The sequence below is a fragment of the Lissotriton vulgaris genome, chromosome 5 (genome assembly GCF_964263255.1).
Source record: "Lissotriton vulgaris chromosome 5, aLisVul1.2, whole genome shotgun sequence".
NCBI classification, from domain to species: domain Eukaryota; kingdom Metazoa; phylum Chordata; class Amphibia; order Caudata; family Salamandridae; genus Lissotriton; species Lissotriton vulgaris.
The window spans coordinates 1,453,308,869-1,453,329,672 of record NC_141693.1 but is presented as its reverse complement, the minus strand read 5'-3'; the positions used below and the strand labels follow the sequence as shown (position 1 = coordinate 1,453,329,672).

At 43.7% G+C, this 20,804-nt stretch overlaps 1 long non-coding RNA gene across 1 annotated transcript; it reads right to left on the bottom strand.

Annotated features, from left to right (window-relative positions):
• Positions 1-11,854: 11,854 nt before the first annotated feature.
• On the bottom strand, positions 11,855-12,870 carry LOC147712734 (uncharacterized). The gene is made up of 3 exons (XR_015295768.1): positions 12,785-12,870; positions 12,598-12,695; positions 11,855-11,899 (listed from the first exon to the last, which is right to left on the bottom strand). It is a non-coding gene; the product is annotated as an uncharacterized LOC147712734 (long non-coding RNA).
• Positions 12,871-20,804: the final 7,934 nt, after the last annotated feature.

The following is a 20,804-nucleotide window of genomic DNA, read 5'->3' as shown; positions in this document are numbered from 1 at the left end:
CATTTTTAAGACCCAAGTCCCTTGCACAGCTCCTTAGTGACCAGGCAGCTGGTCTGATAGCAGCAGAAGACAGGTGTCTCCTCTGGGGAGCGCAAGCTAAAAATCCCCTTCTTGTAGCAGGCAGTCCTACCTTTTCCAGGCTTCACCTCTACTTGCAGATGTCTTACCCACGTTGCCCCCCCCCCACTAAGGAAGCCTGCAATAATGGATTGTGTCACTGTGGGTCAAGTTATTCCCACCCCCACCATGATGTGGTTCCTTGTGCAATTGGCACATTGACCTGGGTGTCTACCCAGTATTTACCATAATTTTGCAGAGAGCAATGTGTATTCCAGCCAACCATTTCTGGATCTGGGTGTTAAGCAGTTCCAGACGTGTTTATTATCTTCAGACTGGTCTGCCTAGGGTATTTGTCACTCAAAGTTCAGCGGAAAAAGGGCAGGGCTGTTAGTTCTCTATCAGAGAAACCCAAAACAAAAGCACAAACAGAAAGAGGCCTTTCCACTTCGCCACTGAACACCAATGCCTGCAGTAACACATCTGGGAAAGAATGAAGCAGGAAACTGCAGGTACTCTCCCAATGCTTTAAAGGGCAGCCTGTCTCCCTCTTTTGTGTCACGTGGGCCTGGTATCCATCAAAGGGCTTCAGGAGTGTTCTAAACGCTACGGGCCCGATTCACAGAACTAGCTTAAGACAAAATCCCAAACTTACTACTTTTGGTATTCACAGAAGTTGGGATTTTTTCTTAAATTTGTCTTAAAACAGACTTAAATTAGGATTTTGTCCTAAATCTGTCTTAAGTCTGTCTTAAGTTTGTCTTAAGACAAACTTAAGACAACATCCTAACTTCTGTGAATACCAAAAGTAGTAAGTTTATGATTTTGTCTTAAGTTAGTTGTGTGAATCGGGCCCCTGATTTCTGCCTTAAAGGCTTTCCATATCCTCTATCTTGTTCACCTTCCACACACAAGGAATCCAAAATGGATTCTTGTCTCCATACTCTAATATAATCCAAGATCAACATAATCCACATAAGCAATATTTGCAACACACCCGCACGTACACTTCAACTTACCCAAGCCCCTTATCATAGCTGTCCACAGGCTTTATGCTTTATATTAAAAGGCACACACTGTGAGCTACAGCTAATAACCCAATGTTAATAAAGCTTACAGTAGGCCACACGGCACCCAGTAAAGGTCCAAATATCAGAAGTAAAAAAAGTAAAAACTCATAGTTTTCCCATGTTAGAACCCATTTCCTCACAGCCACATTTGCAATAAGATACATTACTTCTCTAGCACATTTACATGTGTTTTGAAACTTTATTATTTATTCCCATGTATGTTGAAGGCTGGGTGTTATTTTTCACACATTTTAGGATTTCCTTATTACTGCAATCCCAAATATATCCAAGACAAAATGGCTCAAACTAAATACAGATGGAACTAAACTGATCTACCGTGTACACCTGGCTATCAGTATAGCTCTGCTTTTATGCATCTTCGAAATGCATACTAAAGTGCAGGCCTACACACTTATTTCCAATCTACAATAGCATGAACGTACATTCTTATGTTAAGTTTATTTATTAAGCGAATGCATACCGTAGTTTTCTTGACGCTATTCAGCCCCAGATAAAAAGTACTATAAAGAAAGCTGATTAGATTTGAAATGTTTGCTTGAAAGGCCACGTTGTAAGTTATTTTTGAATAGACAATAAGGTCTGGTTCATTGCGGTTGTAAATAATCTAGAAGAGAACGCCAGGCTTCTGCGGCCTTCACCGCACAGCTGCGTCCTCCCGCTCTGCCGGTTCAGTGTAGAGACATGATGAAGAGATGAGCGAGCTCGTCTCATATTTCGGACGGTGTCTATCTTTCTATCTTGTTAATCAGGAAGTGAGGGGAAGAGTTATATATATTCTTAAATGCAAGGCATCAAGTTTTGAAATGAATGCACTGAGTCCCTAGGAGCCAATGTACATTTTGAAGCAATTGGGTGGCATGGGTATGTCCAGGGAGTTGAAGACACAATGTTGCTGTTTCATTCTGTGTGATCTGAAGCCTGCGGGGATCATTCTTAGGGAGACGTTGGGGGCAGCATTGGCATACTCTAATCTTGAAATATTAACTGCAGTTATGAGTCTGCATGCTTCTAACGAGACAATAGATAGTTTTTTCTGAAGTATTTTCTTTAGACATACACTTTCAGATCCTACCATGCCTTGTGGTTTTAGGGTAAGGCTGGAGTTCACCAGAACTCCTCGGCTTGTTGCTGTTGCTTTAGTAGAGGTGCTGGTCGCAGTCCCTGGGGGCCCCGAGAATGGTTCTATTAAGGAAAGCCGTCTCGGTTTTATCCGTGCTGAGTTTTGACTGATTCCAGTCCATCCACTTCTTTGTAAGTGCATGGTGCATTGAAATCTCGTTGGGATGCAGACATTCGTCTGGATTAAGCAAGAGCCGAGAATCGCTTGTACAGTTGTAGACCCTGCACCCACTGGATGCCAGCTCTTGGATTTGTCTTTAGGTTTATGTGTTGCAGAAGAGGTGTTATAGGGGGGATTCCTGGGGAACCGCACATTCCAAAGCAACAGGTTTGTGGCATGTAACTAGCTATATGGACCACTGGAAATCATCCAGATTAAAAGGATTTGAACCAGCACAGAACGGTCCCCTCGAATCCCGCCTCCTCAACGCAGTGCTGTAATAGAGTCAAAGACAACATATATACCTGGAAGAGGTGGAGGAAGAGAGACCAAAGAATAACACTCTTAAGTATTGCCCCCAACATCCATGTGCACTATGCCTAAAACTTGCATACAGTGCCCTCATGGTTAACTTATACGAAAAGCAGAGCAACAAAACTTAGATCTGAGGGAAATATATCTCTTCTTGACAACGTTGCTTCTCTGCCTTCGGTGGAGGACTTGTGCATCACTTTCCATGGGGTAATTCTTTTCCTGATGGCCTTTGGAGGCAAGATAAGCAGCCTCCCAACGTTCTATGTTTTAGAGGCAGCATCAGCAAGGATGGCAGGTTCCCTGTACCAGGACTAATTTTGTCACAAATGGCTGGCTCAAACCTAATGGTGTTTTTGACAAAAGCATTGTTGTAGTGTGCTAGTCCACGTGTTCAGGTAATAAAGTAGCCGGGGCAGACGTAGCTGAGATAAGTCGTAGGTTTATTAAGTCCATAATTAAGATAACAGGAAGCAGAGGTCTGGAACAAGAAGCCCCAGGAGCAGCTTACTAGCTAATCAGCCCATCTCCCAACTGACAACACTCACACCAGGCCCCCAAGCATTCCATTCATGTCAATCACTCTAGCATTCTACCCGGAACACTCACACTGGCTGAGCAGCTAGATACAGAGGTGTAAAGGAACATATGTACAAACCTGAGGATATTATATTATCCTCTTCCTCTCGAAATTAAAAACAAAAGAAAAAATAACAATGGAGAGAGAAAATTATACACAGTAAATATTCAATCGTAGCATGAAGTCTGTAAACCCAGGGATGAAGGTGAGACCACATATGGAGAGGGAAAACAGACAAACGAGGAAGAAAGGAAAGAAGAAAGAAAGGGATAGAAAACACTAACGCCATCATCCTCTTTTAATGGTGAACAAAGAAAAGATAAAAAGTGAAAGAAGAACTCACAAACAACAAGTGAGCATGACCTAACGTGAAGAGGAGGTCCTCACGAAAGGAGACAGTGGCGAAGGGAAAAGAAACCCTACATGCCACTCCTCATGTGAGGGACTGTGTAAATATGGGGCTAACCCATAACCAAATAAGTGTAGGTGTTACATGGAAAAAAATCCAAGAACATGAGGAAATAGAAATTTTTAGGTAATCAATGTGTCCCCCACTCGCACCCTATCCATGCACCCATGTTCCATGTATGTCGTGTAATTCCTTTCCCGTGCCTGCCATGAAGACGCATATGCATTTGCGTCCAACGTTAACATGTCAGTTATTCAGTCCTCCAAGAAAACCACGTTAATTTGGCTTTTAGGCCTATGGTGCCAACGTCTTTACATGGTGCACTTTTAAATAACGCGAAGCACACGTTTTCCACGTTTTTCTGGCTCGGACGAGCCAGGCCCTTAATTGAGGCTCCGAGTCTCTTCTGTCTCGGAAAGCTGTAGTTTAGGTAGGCATCCCTGACCTCTGCCTTACTTCCTGCCCAGCGAAGCGGTGCCCGGCTCGGCCTGGCCTGTCTGCCAAAACAGTATTTTGCCTACAGTTATCTGCTCAGCCTCCGTAAAAACACATTCCAGTCTAGTGAAATAGGTAAACATGTTCCCGGCTGCAGAGCAAAGGGCCCTGTCCTCCTGTCTCCATGGTAGGCCCATGGCCCCCGCGCATTGCACCAAGACACGTATGCCCCCACTAGCATTCAGTATTGAATGGCCTCTGTCCGAGAGACCTTTAGCTTCAGACAACACATCCTCCAAACACGAGATACCAGATATGTTATAGGTGCAGGTCGTTCTGACATCCCAGACACCAAGACTCTTCTACTAGAGCTAAAGTCAAGTCCCCCAGCTCTCCCCAGTTACACGTCATGCTCAGTTGCGCACGCACACAGGGTAAAGGTTTCTGCTGACCCTGCAGAATTTCTCTATGCATCCACCCACCTATGACACTTCTGTGACGTTTCCAGTACACACCTCCGTGTACGCCCCAGTACACGCCTTCTTTTACGCCCATGTGTTCTTATCTCTCTCTTTTCACTTGTTACGCCTACTGTATTCATTTCAATTATACAGTTTTACTATATATAATGTGTGATGTTAATAAAATGTTGAATATCCCTTCCTGAACCTTAGTGGTGATGGAACCCGATGTCCAGTTTCTTGAGATACTTAATTAAAGCCCGTATGACTCAGATACCACGGACTCTGCCTCTCATTTTATTGAGCTATCCTTATTGTCATTTAATGTATAGAAAAATAGTCCCGGTAATTTTATTTACCACATAATCTGGCGCCCGAATAGGAACCCCTCCCCTTCATCACGTGCCGGCGATGTAACGCAGGCCCCTGACCCCTTCTACAGCCGTGACGGACCCCTTTCTGTGCACACCTGCGGGTTTTCCTGCTAACTCCCTCGGGCCCACGGAGGAGACGGAGACTGCGGTCCGGCATCCAGACGAGGCGGTGAGGAATGCGGAGAGTCCCGACCAGAGCCCAAGCCGAGAGAGCAAGGTCCGAGGTATCCGGAGGCCCACCTGTTCCGAAGCGCATGCGTAGCAGTAGTAGCAGCCAGACGCCGTAGCGGTCCAGTCCAGTCCAGTATCAAGTTTCCGAGGCCTTCAGTTTTGCTTCCCGGTGAGTACCGTTGTTGGGAACGCATCTAGACGGGTTCATTAATTTGTGCCCGGTCAAGACGGGTCTGGGTACACAGACCCGGTCCAGACATGTTCACTTAGGTGGATACGGTATGACGTGTCTCTTTATGAGACCGGTATGTCTGTACTGTTTTAGCAGTGCATCTAGTAATCCAGTATTCTAGTATTGTATCTCGAGATTTTCAGAATTTGTGTTTTCTATGTACCAGGTAGTATCTGTCTGAAATGTTCTAAATGTGTTTAATGTCGTGGTATGAATGATTGTTTGCTATACATTACTGTGTTTATTGTGTTCACGTTCAAGTGAGTTCAAATATGCCGCTGTTCTCGAAATTACGTCAGGAACTAGGAAAGGGATACTCGAAGAAGCAGTTCCCGTCCCGCCTAGGGACACTCCTGGACATTTTATGTACCATAAACATGTCTTAGATGCCATACTGTACTTAGACTTATGTGTTGATTATACCAGGGATCTGGAAGAGAAATATAGATGGCCTGTCTCAGGGACATGGGATGCTGAATGCATCATGAGAGTAGAAGAAGCACTATGGAAAAAGAAATCTAGACAATCCCAGAAAGATGCCATAGAATTGTGGCGTAAAGAAGCGCATAGAAGAACAGAGAAAGAAATTAGGAAAGCAGAGAAAAGTAGAGAAGAATCTGAAAAAGCCAGAGAAAGAGAGCTACTAGAAGAAGGGGAACGAGTTAGAGCAGAACAGTTAGACAGACAAAGAAATGCCCTTATTACAGGTCTGTATCCTGTCCTCGCCGAGGGCCTACCCAAGGCGACCCAGGAAGTACCCAGTAATTTACCGCCACCACTGGTCCCAACTAAACTCCGTCATAAACAGACCGCAGCGGACATTTTCCTTTCTTCGTACTTAGATGACACTGTCCCAGAATATGCAAACAGAACTCCTCCTCCAAATATTAATCCTCACATCCCTGTTCAAGACACGATTCCCCCCACTGTCTCTCCTGCCACTGCTCCTGCCACTGGTCCTAGCAATCCTTTTAATACACGTGTAACCCAGGACCCACCTACATTACCTACACCTACTTTACCAGCTACATTACCACCAGTAACAGCACAGCCAGTAATGGTTGATGATCACACTTCAGGAGGAGCAGTAGGAGGTCTCCCTATCACCCCGCCTCAAGTTAAATGAACCACACTCAGAGAAGCAGCATTACAACGCACGCCAAAAGTAACTACATACGCAGCCCTTAAACAGTACCTTACTGATTGCAGATATGATCCAGTACCTGGCGAAGACCAGATGATCCTATATTCAATAAGTTTACGACAGGTTACAAACTATTTGACTATTTTTCCAGATATGAGAGAACATTTAGATAACATTTATCATTTTATCAGAACAGGAGAAAAACCAGAAAGTATTCACGAGGCCATGGCACACAACAAGGTGGAGACGCAAAATATGATCTTACAGTTTTTGATAAATTGTTTGATAAGGGAACAAGATCAGCCAGGTAAAAACAAAGAAGAGATGAAAGTCCTGATTAATTGGAGTGACAACATAGCTGATGGTAAACATAGTAAACAAGGTTGTATAGAATCCATGTACAGAAAGATTCGTAAATAAATTCTAGACATACACGCAAGGGAAAAAGCAGCGAGAGAAGCCGAGAAAGCGGAGGAAGAAGTCTCAGAAGACGATGATATAGAAATTGCGAGTGCAGATAGAATAGCGTATGTAGGTAGGGCGAACCCCTTTGACAGACCCATACGCCCAGAATGCAAGAAACATTTTCTTTCTCCCATACCAGAACAATGTTCTCTTGAGCATCTATTCCAAGCCACCGATAAAGTACTGAAACAACGAATAGGTTACAGTGAACTCAGTACCATGCATGAACAGGAACTAGCCCGGTCAGCAGTTCAATGGGCTAGCAATTCTAGAGTATATAAAGATGATTCAGTAGAACAAAGGTTTTTGAATCTTTCCCCAGACGAACAGCGATTAGCTGGTATGTATATGATTCAACATCTCATTATACTGTATGAAAGTCAGCATTCTGATCCAGGTCCCTTATATAATATATTGGAAGAGTTACTCTTAAAGAGATGGAGAGGCCTAGGTACTGATTTAATTAATATCATTCTAGAACAACGACACAAATACAGAACTTTCCTGACTCCACATTTTGTTCCCGTTCCACCCCCAGTAAGGAAAACTTTTTACATAGACAGACAGAATCCCTTACGAGAAGTTCATCCCGTCCGGAAGACAGATGGTACACTTGAACGAGTATTTGTCTACACCCCCTTAACCAAAATGGAATTATTGGAAATGAAAAAATTAGTGCCCTGTCATGATAAAGATCCAGCAGGGTTCCACCGTGAATTAAAAGACATGCTCCGTATGGGGGAGTATACGTATCCCGATATCCTTAAAATGTTGAAAGTTCTGTTGCCTGCAGGGATTTACGAAAAACTTAAAGAAAAAGATTGGGAGGTGGGGGAGAAAAAGATTGATTGGGCAGAATTAGAAAACGAAGAAAATACGCGAATCCCTGGTACTGGTCTTGGGGATAAAGCTAAAGGATTACCAGAATTATTAGTACAGGTCCTGCCGAGGTTATTGACAACTAAAAAGGAAGACTGGGATGCTATCTCAGCCTGCAAACAGAAACAAGACGAAGACACTAGTGATTTTTATTCCAGATTCAAAAAATGTTTCATTATCAATAGCGGCCTCAAGACAAGTAGTGAATCATACCCACATCTTTTTGTGACCAAATTAGTAGAGAATTCCTTACCACAAGTTAAAAATAGAGTACTGAAAGTCGAGAGTACATGGCAAGCAAATAGCCCTTCTCAGATGTTACAAATGTTACAGTACCATCAGAACCGAATTAGAGAGGAACACGAACACGAACAGAGACGTATTAAAGACACGAAAATTAAAGTACTAGTAGCCCAGTCTGTCCAAGCTGATAGTCAGAAGAGGGGTATGGCTCCGTCCAGTCATTCTGCAGCTCCTGTTAAAGGGAACTGCAACTACTGTAAACAGCCAGGTCACTATATAAATGAATGTGCCGTTCTAAAATACAATATCGCTACAGGCAGGACGAAAGAAAGACCGCGTCCACCTAGACAAGAACATGTTCCACAACATAGTCCACAGAACACGCAACCTCCACAGAATGCACAACAGACAGTGGCTGTACCCCAGCCCCAACCCATTGCTGCCACACAACATGTCACGCAACAAATGTATCAGTATGCTCAGTCAGATTACCCCGATTATCAGCAGTACTCATGAAACAGCCTAGAGAGGGAGGTTGGCTTGCCCCTTATCGAGGTTCCTGTAGATCAAGAGGGTCCCTATGTACATAGTCAGGTATTAGGGAAAGACAGAAAATTTTTGATTGACACAGGGGCGAGCAGAACTACCATCAGTCATGACAAGGTTCCAGGGGCACCCCTCTCAGGCTCACAGAATGTTTCCCTGGGATTTTCAGGAAAGCCTATTGTTAACGAAGTGTCAAAGCCAGTTTCCCTAGAAGTTGGTCCATTGTCTCGTACTACAGACTTGTTACTTACGAAATCATGTCCAGAAAACTTGCTTGGTATTAAAACATTGAAAGCACTAGGAGCAGTGATTTGTTGTTCTCTGGAAGGAGTGAGATTGTTTTTACGTGATTTTAAAGGACATTATGTGTTAAGAGATTTTGATCCACGATTGCAGAATGTACCACAGCACTTATGGGCGCAAGGTCCAACTGATGTAGGTTGCATGCATATTACACCTTATCGTGTCACTCTGAAACAAGGAATTGTACTGCCACGAATCCGACAATACAAGTTGCCACCTGAGGCTGTAGCAGCCTTACTGAAAATTATTGACGAGCTCATTGCTCAAGGAGTGGTTGTAGAAACTGACTCCAATGTATGTAATTCTCCTATCATCCCGATTCTTAAACAAACTGACCCTAATGCACCACCGGTCTACAGACTGGTGATCGACCTTCGAGAATTAAACAAATGCATTATACCGCAGTACCCAGTGGTCCCCGACATTTCTTCCTTATTGACTGCCATTGATTCCGAAGCAGCGTTCTTTACTGTTATCGATCTCGAGAACGCCTTCTTTAGTGTCCCCATTCATCCGGAAAGCCAGTACCTTTTCGGATTCTGTTTAAATGGTTGAAGTTTCAAATTTGCACGTGCACCTCAAGGGTTCACGGAAAGTCCTAGTATTTACAGCCAAGCCCTGAAACAACAACTAGACAGTATTCATATGCCTACTGACACTGCCCTACTCCAATAAGTTGATGATCTGTTAATTACAGCACGAACAGAACGTGATTGCGAACGTGCATCACTGACAGTCTTGTATTTTCTGGCCGAAAAAGGGCATAAAGTGTCCCCTTCGAAGCTACAATTCTGTGCCCAGCAAGTGGTATACCTTGGACACTTGCTGTCCAAGAGGGGTAGACAGTTGACACCAGACCGCATCCAGTTAATTGCACATATTCCACAGCCCAAGACACAAAAGGAAGTACGGGCCTTCATTGGCCTCACTTCGTACTGCAGACAATGGATTCCTCAGTATGCATATCTAGCAAAGCCACTCATACAGTTGACAACACAGGAGGCAGCAACTTCGACTGTCCTCCCTTGGACTCAGGAACATACACTTGCTTTTGATGAACTGAAGAAAGCTCTATGTCAAGCACCAGTTTTAGCGACACCATGTTACAGCAAACCTTTTACACTTTTTGTCACTGAACGCGATGGCACAGCATTATCTGTTCTCACACAAGATCAAGCAGGAAAACACAAGCCTTGTGCTTATTTTTCTAGTACATTGGATCCAGTAGCCCAGGCTCTGCCTGCGTGCCTGAAATCAGTTGCAGCAACAGCTCTAGCTATCAGACAAAGCGATTCCATAGTATTAGGACATCCCCTGACAGTACAGGTTCCACACTCCGTGGAAGTTCTCCTAAACAGAACACAGACTCAACACTTGACCATAGCGAGACTGACAGGATATGAATTGACATTGTTTCAGCCCCACATAGAGATCAGACGTTGCAACACTTTAAACCCTGCCACATTGTTACCCTCAAGTACAACTGACCCTACACCACATGACTGCGTGGAAGTCATTAATACGGTAACAAAACCCAGACAAGACTTGACAGACATTGCATTGCCCGACTCAGACCTGACACTTTATGTGGATGGTTCATGTATGAGAACAAGCACAGGAGAGTTAGTGGCCGCATATGCAGTGACCACTGAAACTGAAGTCATAGAAACACATCATATTGACACACTGTCTGCTCAAGCAGCAGAGCTCATCGCTCTGACCCAAGCCTGCATACGAGCCAAGAACCTGAAAGTAAACATATAAACGGATTCACAGTACGCATTCGGAGTCGTTCATGACTTCGGTATCCTCTGGCAAGAAAGAGGTTTTTTAACTTCTCACGGCGCCAAGATACAGCATGGTCCCCTCATTCAAGCTCTGTTAGAAACAATACACTTGCCTGCATCCATTGCTATCATGAAGTGCAAAGCACATACTAAAGTCACTGACACCATTTCCCAGGGTAACGACCTGGCAGATCGAACAGCTAAACTCACAGCTCAGACTCAAACAGACAATCCGACTGACACGACAAAGACTGAAGTAACTCCACTGACGAATTGCATGACAGTTAGGGATCCCACACAAGATGTACTAGACATTCAGACACATGCCACTCCGGACGAAATCAAGAAATGGACTGAACAAGGAGGGGTTCAGACAGATCAGGGATGGATGACGAAGGGAAAAGCCACTTGGTTTCTCTTCGACTCTATTGTTCAAGTCATCATTAACACAGCACATAGTCCAGCACACTTAGGAGAAAAAGCCATGCTAGATAGTATCCAGAATATTTTGGTTCAACAAGCATTTACGTGCAGCAGCAAAACAGAAAGTGCGTACCTGCATGATCTGTTGTCAGTTCAATCCAGGCAAAGGTATCCCCGTGGAACAAGGTGGATTTCATCCTCCTGACCATCCTTTCAAAGTCCTCCAGATGGATTATATCCAGACGGACAGATGCCGAGGATTCAAGTATGTCCTCGTAGTTGTATGTGCCCTTTCCAGATGGACAGAAGCTTACCCAGTAATTTAGGAAAATAAGGGGCCCCTGCCTAATCGGATGAACCCTGGCAAGGAAACAGCATGTAGGGGTAAAGACAGAACAAGAGTGCACCGGGTTATGTGCCTGGTAGAAAAAGGGGGAAGGAAAACTAAATAACTAATGACTGGAAACACTCTGGTGTTGATTTCTTATGATATTTTATTTTTATAACATCTTTTTTTCTTAGCAATTGTTTTTCTTAAATCATTATACGTGCAAATTATTATAGGTAAAAAGAGACAAATTATGTGCAAATAGTGTAAAACTAGACAATTTGATTAATTATTAAAAAATACAGAAGTGCATTCCTTTTCAACGCGTTTCGGCGTGAGCCTTCTTCAGGAAGTCTGTATTCATGCACCAATATCTTAAACTGAGAAATAAAGATTACATGTCATTAGTTTGATATCTTGTTTTCATACCTCACATGATTTATAAATGCATTTCAATTAATGATTTGTTCGTTTTGAATGGATCTCTCCAAAAGCACCCTGTGGTGACGGCTGGGCTAAACCTCGAATTCCCTGTGTATACATACATGTTAAAAAAATAGAAATGAACATATTTTTTATATACATAGCGACAAAGATTATCAAAAACTTTTTTAAATTACATCCTTAAAAACTCTAAGTGCTTAGTGCATTATCTACATTCTGTTATTGTTTAATTATACACATTGTGACTTCTATATACACATATATACATTTTATTTATACATTTTACTGACTCATAGTATAGGAACATGGAACTGATATTTTGAGTTCTTTGATGATTACATCCTCTAATGCATATTGGACTAATTTATACAAGGTGGTTGTATGATTGTGTGTGGGATGGAAAAGAAGGGGGGGCAAGTGGACCCTGATGGACAGAACTGAAAATGAAAAATACAGGTAAGTGGGTAACCCAACATGTAGGCAACCATGATAGTGGATATGAAGAGCGTGGGATGGTCAGAAACATTTCACATACTTAAGTCTAGGGCACCTCTAATATCCACACATAATAAACACTGCCTATTTTCTAGGTCTAGCATACAAAGACAAGAAAGAAAGGCACTCATGTATATACCTGCTGGCGGATAAAGCACAAGTGGATATAAGTGTACTGTAGTATGATAAGGAAGTCAGTCCACCTGCTGGTATGTAGTTGTGTGGAAGATATTCTATCTGGCAGAAACAACAAATTGAATATGGTGGTTAATTTAGGTAGTGGAGCACTACTTAAAGCTGGATGTCAAGAAGATAAATTTGTATACCTGACGGTGGTCTATGGATGCGTAAACGATCGGACCTCCTATGTTCACTGATTGTATCGGTAGGTTAGCGTGGTATTCTTTCCAATGCACTGACTATAGGGCCAGGAAACAACAGGAACTAATGAGCAGAGTACCGGCTATATGAGATAAGTAATTTAGGAATGGCATGTGCATGCCAGATGTCTTACCTATATAAAAGTATATGGTACCATCGATCAAAAGACGCTTGTTTGATGCAGGTAAAGTGTTTACCCTCATGAATCCAGGGAGGACTCCATCTGTAAATGATTATAGTTTATCAGCTTTTATAAGTATACTGACCGATAAGGGATACTGTGCTGACTTGTATCTTAATGTACAGTGAGTCAAAACTGTGGTCTGTGTATAATTCTGACCGCATACTATTGAGTGTAACCCCTTATATACGATGATTACTGATGTTTAACTTTCTTTGTGTTAAATACCCTTGATATCAGGAATCATAGGTTCCTGCGTATGTTGTAAAATAATTGCTGCCTGAGGCTTAGGGTATGGGCATCTTCTTACCGCGGGCGCCAATTACATCAACACCGCTACGTACAGAAAGCTAGAGAGCAATGCTACAGGTTCGGATTTTGACACGAGGGGGAGTGCTTCCATGTAATATTGAGAAAAATAATTACTGCCCAAGGCTGAGGGTATGGGCATCTGCTAACCGAGGGCGCCAATTGCATAAACTACGCTACGAGCAGAAAGCTAGAGAGCACTGCTACAAATCCGGGTGTTTACAAGTAGGGGAGCGCTTGCATATGATTTTAAGATAGGTGCTGACAGAGGCTGAGGATATAGGCATCTCCGTACCTAAAGCGCTAATAGCATTAAAGTCGCTACGAGCAGGAAGCTCGAAACTGCGGCTACAAATTCGAGTAATTGCACGGGAGGCGAGCGCTTACCTATGATTTGCAGGATCCGTCCATCATCCGATCGTCCGTCTGTACGGTCCGCCAGTAAATGGTGTTACTGGCTGCCGTGTTTATAAAGTGTAGCGGTATTGTGGACGGCTACATTGATCGAGATGTACTCGACATACAGTCACATGCCACTCCAGACGAAATAAAGAAATGGACAGAACAAGGAGGGGTCCAGACAGATCAGGGATGGATGACGAAGGGAAAAGCCACATGGTTTCTCCCCGACTCAATGGTTCAAGTTATCATAAATACAGCACATAGTCCAGCACACTTAGGAGAGAAAGCCATGTTAGACAGCATTCAGAATATATGGTTCAACAAGCATTTACGTGCAGCAGCAAAACAGAAAGTACGTACCTGTATGATCTGTTGTCAGTTCAATCCAGGCAAGGGCATTCCCGTGGAACAAGGTGGATTCCATCCTCCTGACCATCCTTTTGAAGTCCTCCAGATGGATTATATCCAGATGGACAGATGCTGAGGATTTAAGTATGTCCTCGTAGTTGTATGTGCCCTTTCCAGGTGGACAGAAGCTTACCCAGTCCCAGATTACACTGCCGTGACCACTGCCAAACAGTTGGTTCATGAATTTTTCCCGCGATATGGTTTGCCCCGTGTCGTATACTCAGATAATGGACAGCCATTCTCGTCCGAACTCATGAAACAGGTATCACTCCTGTTAGGATACCAGTGGAAATTTCACTGTGTACGACACCCCGAAGCAGCTGGTCTCGTCGAGCGACACAATCAGACTCTGAAAACAGGGTTAGCGAAGGTCTGTGCAGAAAAAGGTGTAGATTGGATGGTAGCCCTGCCGGTTGCCCTCTTTAACATGCGTATGGTAGCCCATTCCAGAACCGGACTGTCTCCTTATGAGATTGTTTTCGGTCGTCCCCCCAATATGTGGGGTACGCCTATGCCGCGTAAAATTACAGATGTCGACAGTAACATGCTGACAGATTACCTGGCTTCCTTGATGTCTGCACTACTCTCTTGTCGTTCACAGGTCGCGGCTGCCTTCCCGGACAACACCCAGGTGAAACCGCATGAAATTGTTCCCGGAGACCTGGTGTTGGTCCGCAACTTTGACAGCTCAAGCCCTCTGGAGCCCAGGTGGAAGGAACCGAAACTGGTGTTGATGACCACGAGGACCGCTGTGAAGATTGAAGGAAGAAAAGGGTGGCTCCACTCCAGCCACATCAAGCGATTTCATGGACTGTGTCCAAAGACATTTCCCAAGGACTGCCCCGATACTGACTCTAAACTCCCCCTGTTGGAGAAAACTCCACAACAGGAGTATAAAACAAAGTTGAGGTCTAGTAAGTCAGACAGCGTTTAATTGTTTAAGTCCCCCTCGGGTGAAGCGGTTAGACAGGTTTCTGACATGTATAAGATAGACCCAAATAGTCAGAGAGATAGGCGAATCGAAAAGAGAGAAAAATATTGCAAAAACCTGCACAGCAGATGCGTCATTACTCTAATTTTTATGTTTGTTCTGAGTATATCGATTGTATGCATAAGTTTAATGCTACATGTTTTCTTTCCTCCTCTTGGTTCCCATGTACATACTTCCTCTAATGACACTGTAGAGCACACGTTCAGTGACCTGCCCCCTCACGAGCTGTCCTATCGATTAGCAATGCGCAACAACACTTTCATTCGTATGTTACACCATACTCACCAGACCAGCAATGCCACAAATTGCTGGGTATGTGGCCGACTCCCACCCTATCAGAAATACAAGGGAGCTCTGCCCCTCTTTCCCTACCCGTTTACACATAATGGTTCGTGCGGAGCATGGTTTGCTTTAATGTCCTCCCTAGACAGTAAGTCCAAGGTTTCCCAAGGCAATTGGATATGGGGGAACCTGAATACAGTTATGAATAAAGCATGTTTCCCAAACGCAGACGGTCTTCCCCAAAGGACAGGGACCGATCTAGAAAATGAAGTGTATGAATTAAGTAATTTTTCCCTCAATTTCATGATTCTGAACGTCCAGTCCGAGACTAATTCGGACTTGCCGTTTATAACAGTTTTACCAGTGAAAGGCGAATTATGCGTTAGAAAGAATGGTTCAGTACATCTAGGACACAGTGATTGTAATACTGTGGTCGAATTCAGTGATAAAGGAAAGTCTACTTTCAAAGCCTCTCGCCATTCCTATTTTATTTGTGGTCAGACAGCCTATGTGCATCTGCCCTTGGATTGGGATGGAACGTGTTATATCGCGTTCCTATTACCACCTGTTTTTCTAGCCCCACCTGATTATCATCGAAATTCACATCTTGTGCATGTAAGACATAGAAGGGAGATCAAGACCCCGATTGTTGATCAGACTGAAACAACATTGGAGCAATATACAGATTTCAATAAAGGATTCTTTTTCTTCATAGGCCCCATTCAAAATAGTAAATTAATACGTAGATTAACCAGAACTCTGGAAGCAGTAGTGAATGAGACTACTTCTGCTTTGGGTAACCTGACCGAAGAGCAGTCTGCTATGAGACTTGTTGTTCTTCAAAACCGCCTTGTTCTTGACGTCATCTTGGCCGATAGGGGCGGGGCTTGTAGAGTGATCGGATCCAGTTGTTGCGTGTTTATTCCTAATAACGCGCCATCAGTGTATAAAGCGATCACAAGGCTTCATGAGATAGCTCACCTGATACATCAGAATCCTGGCACCTGGACTTGGTCCGGTTGGCTCTGGAGTGTGATATCCGCCTGGGGATGGAAAGTGTTATCATTCCTAGGAATAATACTGCTTATAGTATTCAGTTATTGTCTCTGTCTGCAATGTGGGCCAGCGATTTGCGGCTTGTGCGCCACAGCTTGTATTCCCCATCCAAGTTCACGTTCCCGTTCCAGAATGAAAAAAGACGAGCAAATGATGTTATACGAACAGATAGATGGTCTCATGAAAATAGACATATCCTAAAGGGTGTAGTAGGGGCCAAGGAGGGAATGAGGAAATAGAAATTTTTAGGTAATCAATGTGTCCCCCACTCGCACCCTATCCATGCACCCATGTTCCATGTATGTCGTGTAATTCCTTTCCCGTGCCTGCCATGAAGACGCATATGCATTTGCGTCCAACGTTAACATGTCAGTTATTCAGTCCTCCAAGAAAACCACGTTAATTTGGCTTTTAGGCCTATGGTGCCAACGTCTTTACATGGTGCACTTTTAAATAACGCGAAGCACACGTTTTCCACGTTTTTCTGTCTCGGACGAGCCAGGCCCTTAATTGAGGCTCCGAGTCTCTTCTGTCTCGGAAAGCTGTAGTTTAGGTATGCATCCCTGACCTCTGCCTTACTTCCTGCCCAGCGAAGCGGTGCCCGGCTCGGCCTGGCCTGCCTGCCAAGACAGTATTTTGCCTACAGTTATCTGCTCAGCCTCCGTAAAAACACATTCCAGTCTAGTGAAATAGGTAAACATGTTCCCGGCTGCAGAGCAAAGGGCCCTGTCCTCCTGTCTCCATGCAAGTAATTTACTGAACCCGTTACCATGGTAGGCCCATGGCCCCCGCGCATTGCACCAAGACACGTATGCCCCCACTAGCATTCAGTATTGAATGGCCTCTGTCCGAGAGACCTTTAGCTTCAGACAACACATCCTCCAAACACGAGATACCAGATATGTTATAGGTGCAGGTCGTTCTGACATCCCAGACACCAAGACTCTTCTACTAGAGCTAAAGTCAAGTCCCCCAGCTCTCCCCAGTTACACGTCATGCTCAGTTGCGCACGCACACAGGGTAAAGGTTTCTGCTGACCCTGCAGAATTTCTCTATGCATCCACCCACCTATGACACTTCTGTGACGTTTCCAGTACACACCTCCTTGTACGCCCCAGTACACGCCTTCTTTTACGCCCATGTGTTCTTATCTCTCTCTTTTCACTTGTTACGCCTACTGTATTCATTTCAATTATACAGTTTTACTATATATAATGTGTGATGTTAATAAAATGTTGAATATCCCTTCCTGAACCTTAGTGGTGATGGAACCCGATGTCCAGTTTCTCGAGATACTTAATTAAAGCCCGTATGACTCAGATACCACGGACTCTGCCTCTCATTTTATTGAGCTATCCTTATTGTCAATTAATGTATAGAAAAATAGTCCCGGTAATTTTATTTACCACAAACACACGCAGCATGAAAAGGTGCTGCACAATGTGGCACAATCACACATAACGTCAAGGTGAAGCACAAGGTGACTTACACACACATGACCACGTAAGAGTACACGGTGATGCACGGGGCGCTTTCACAAACAAGACAAAGTGAGCTGCGGAACGACTATACACACAAGAGAACGTGATGCACAGGGCAACTTACACACAACAATGAAAAGTGAGGCGCAGGGCAGCTTACACACACACGAGAAAATGTGAGGCGCAGGGCCACTTACACACTGGACACAATAAAGTGAAGCGCGGGGCCACTTACAGACAAAAGATGCATAACGAAGTGGTGGGACTAACAACCAACACACCCAAAAGATCAAAGTGTCCAAAACACGTAGAAAGGGGATTATCACCCCATAACCAAACATGAGGCTTAACATTAACAGCAAAGAAGCGTGGAGAAATGACCTTGAAATTGGGCAGACACCCATCCCAAACTTGACAAGGGAACACCCCTTGAGCCAAACTGTGAAAGAGGGACATGGGACTCCCACCCCTTATGCAGAGATACGACAACTGTAATGAAAACAAAATGAGTGAAAAACATCACTGTAATACAGTCTTCAGTATGTTACCAGCGTAAAAATGACATGTCTATGAAAAACACAAATATTTCTTAAATTAGTGAAACCGCAACCATTTGGTATGTACTGTAAGCCAAAAACATGCTTGTTGTTTAACCAAAGTCATAGGTGTGCCTGTCACTATGATGATAGACAGGCGAGGCTTGGAACAGTTCTTGGAGATTAACAATAATAAAGTACTCTGCAACAGATACAGTGCCCACTGAATACCAAAGAACATGAGTGCTTGAAAGAAATTGAGTACTTGACAGCAGGCAGCATGCCAGTTGAAGATGAAGATGGAAAGGCTAATGGCATGAAGAAAACTCACCACATGGGCTGGTAGAAAAGTTCAAAGTCCTCATTAAGTGATGACCAACTCGAAACAGAACCCCAAACCAGAAACAGACAAGAAAACGATTCTGGCCAGGGCGACAGTTGCCCTTACATGGAAAGAGTTGCTGAGACTAAGATGAAGAGATAAGCGATCTTCACACCGGGACGCTTGTGGCGAGATTCAGCATTAAAAAAAAACTTTATTTGAAGAACAGGATGGTTGGCAGAGAATACAGTCAAAGCAGCAAACCACTGTCCATCGCAGGCTATGTTGAATACCTGCATCCGGTAATCTCCAAATAAAAGATGGCGGCATTACACAGGAGAGGTATGACGAATTGTCACGGCACGCTCCTGCTTCAAAACATCTTTAGGCAGCCTTGACGACCATGAAAAAAGAAGACGTCATAGAAGGTTGATAAAAGGCTCAGCGCGGCACTGTGGTCAGTGTGAGTTGCGCGAGCCAATTTTACATTTTAAACCATAACCTAACTGTTGATATTACTGGCATCACGGTGGAGAAGACAAAAATTCAACATTTTGATGAAAATAAAAAATCACTTTGCCCAACGAGTGGGTCTCTCCATAAAAAGCAGACAAGAGACAAAGCGATAACTGAAATTACGACCAGTCACGTTTGAAAACACCAACTGTTTAGAGTACAGAGCCACAAGTAGAATATCCATCTGTGCTGCTCTGACACACACAGTCAAAGATAAAAGACTTGAACAGAAACACATTTGCGTAATTCGGAAGCTCTTTACTTCCCAAAGGAGACAAAAATTCAGTCAGACACAGTGTACCTTAAATTTAGAAGCACTGTAGACGTTAATAGTTGGCAGCATAGACCTTTGTTGTTGCCTTGAAGACCTTAGCAGATACAAAGAAGTAGAATTGTAGGTAGCTTAGATGACATATTACCAGATGTAGAGATGACTACACAGCAAGCCTGGTAAGGGCTGTCCATTGAAATGGACACTGGTGGGGCTACAGCGTGTGCATGTCGAGGTTCCTTTATCTTGAGTACTTGTTGCTTTTTCCACATTCGTTACTGGATAGTCCCAACTCCTGTTAGATGGCAAATTGATCTCAGGTATGTTTCCTCAAGACCTTCTCCAAAAATGTGTAGTGTGCTAGTCCACGTGTTCAGGTAATAAAGTAGCTGAGGCAGACGTAGCTGAGATAAGTAGTAGGTTTATTAAGTCCATAAGTAAGATAAGAGGGAGCAGATGTCTGGAACAAGCTGCTCCACCAGGAGCAGCCTACTAGCTGGTCAGCCCATCTCCCAACTGACAGCACTCACACCAGTCACCCAAGCATTCCATTCATGTCAATCACAATAACATTCTACCCGGAACACTCATACTGGCGGAGCAGATAGATACAGAGGTGTAAAGGAACATATGTACAAACCTGAAGACTGCCAGCCTCTCTCTACACCTTCAGATACTGAGAATTCTACAATTGCCGGATTTACATCAGAACAAGAAGGTGGTCCTGAGACTCCACCAGGCAAAATGTTCTTCAGGACATAAAACATAGTCACAGGTCACCACAATTGTTGTCAAACTAGTCACTCTCTATGTGACTTTTTGTGGGATCCACAATATCCTTTTCTTCAAACTTTTTCAGTAAAATCCACACCATCATCTCTGAGGTCAACAGCTTCTTCACTGTGAGCTACAGATAGATGTGTAATCGCCTCCATCATTATAACCATAAATCAAAGGTTTAAGAACAAAATGGAATACAGAAAAATCACAAATGAGAAGTAAATCCCACATGTAATACCAGCACACCCAAAATGGCATCAAAATACATATAATTCCCAGAAATAACAAGCATTTACAATGCAATCGGTTTCGCCTTTGGGACCTTACATGTATTTAGTTATGCAGCACATAAGCCTGGGTGCTGAAACATCTACTGTTCTTTAACATGGACGGGAAAGGAACCACCAAACTGTGTGACATGCCAGGTACG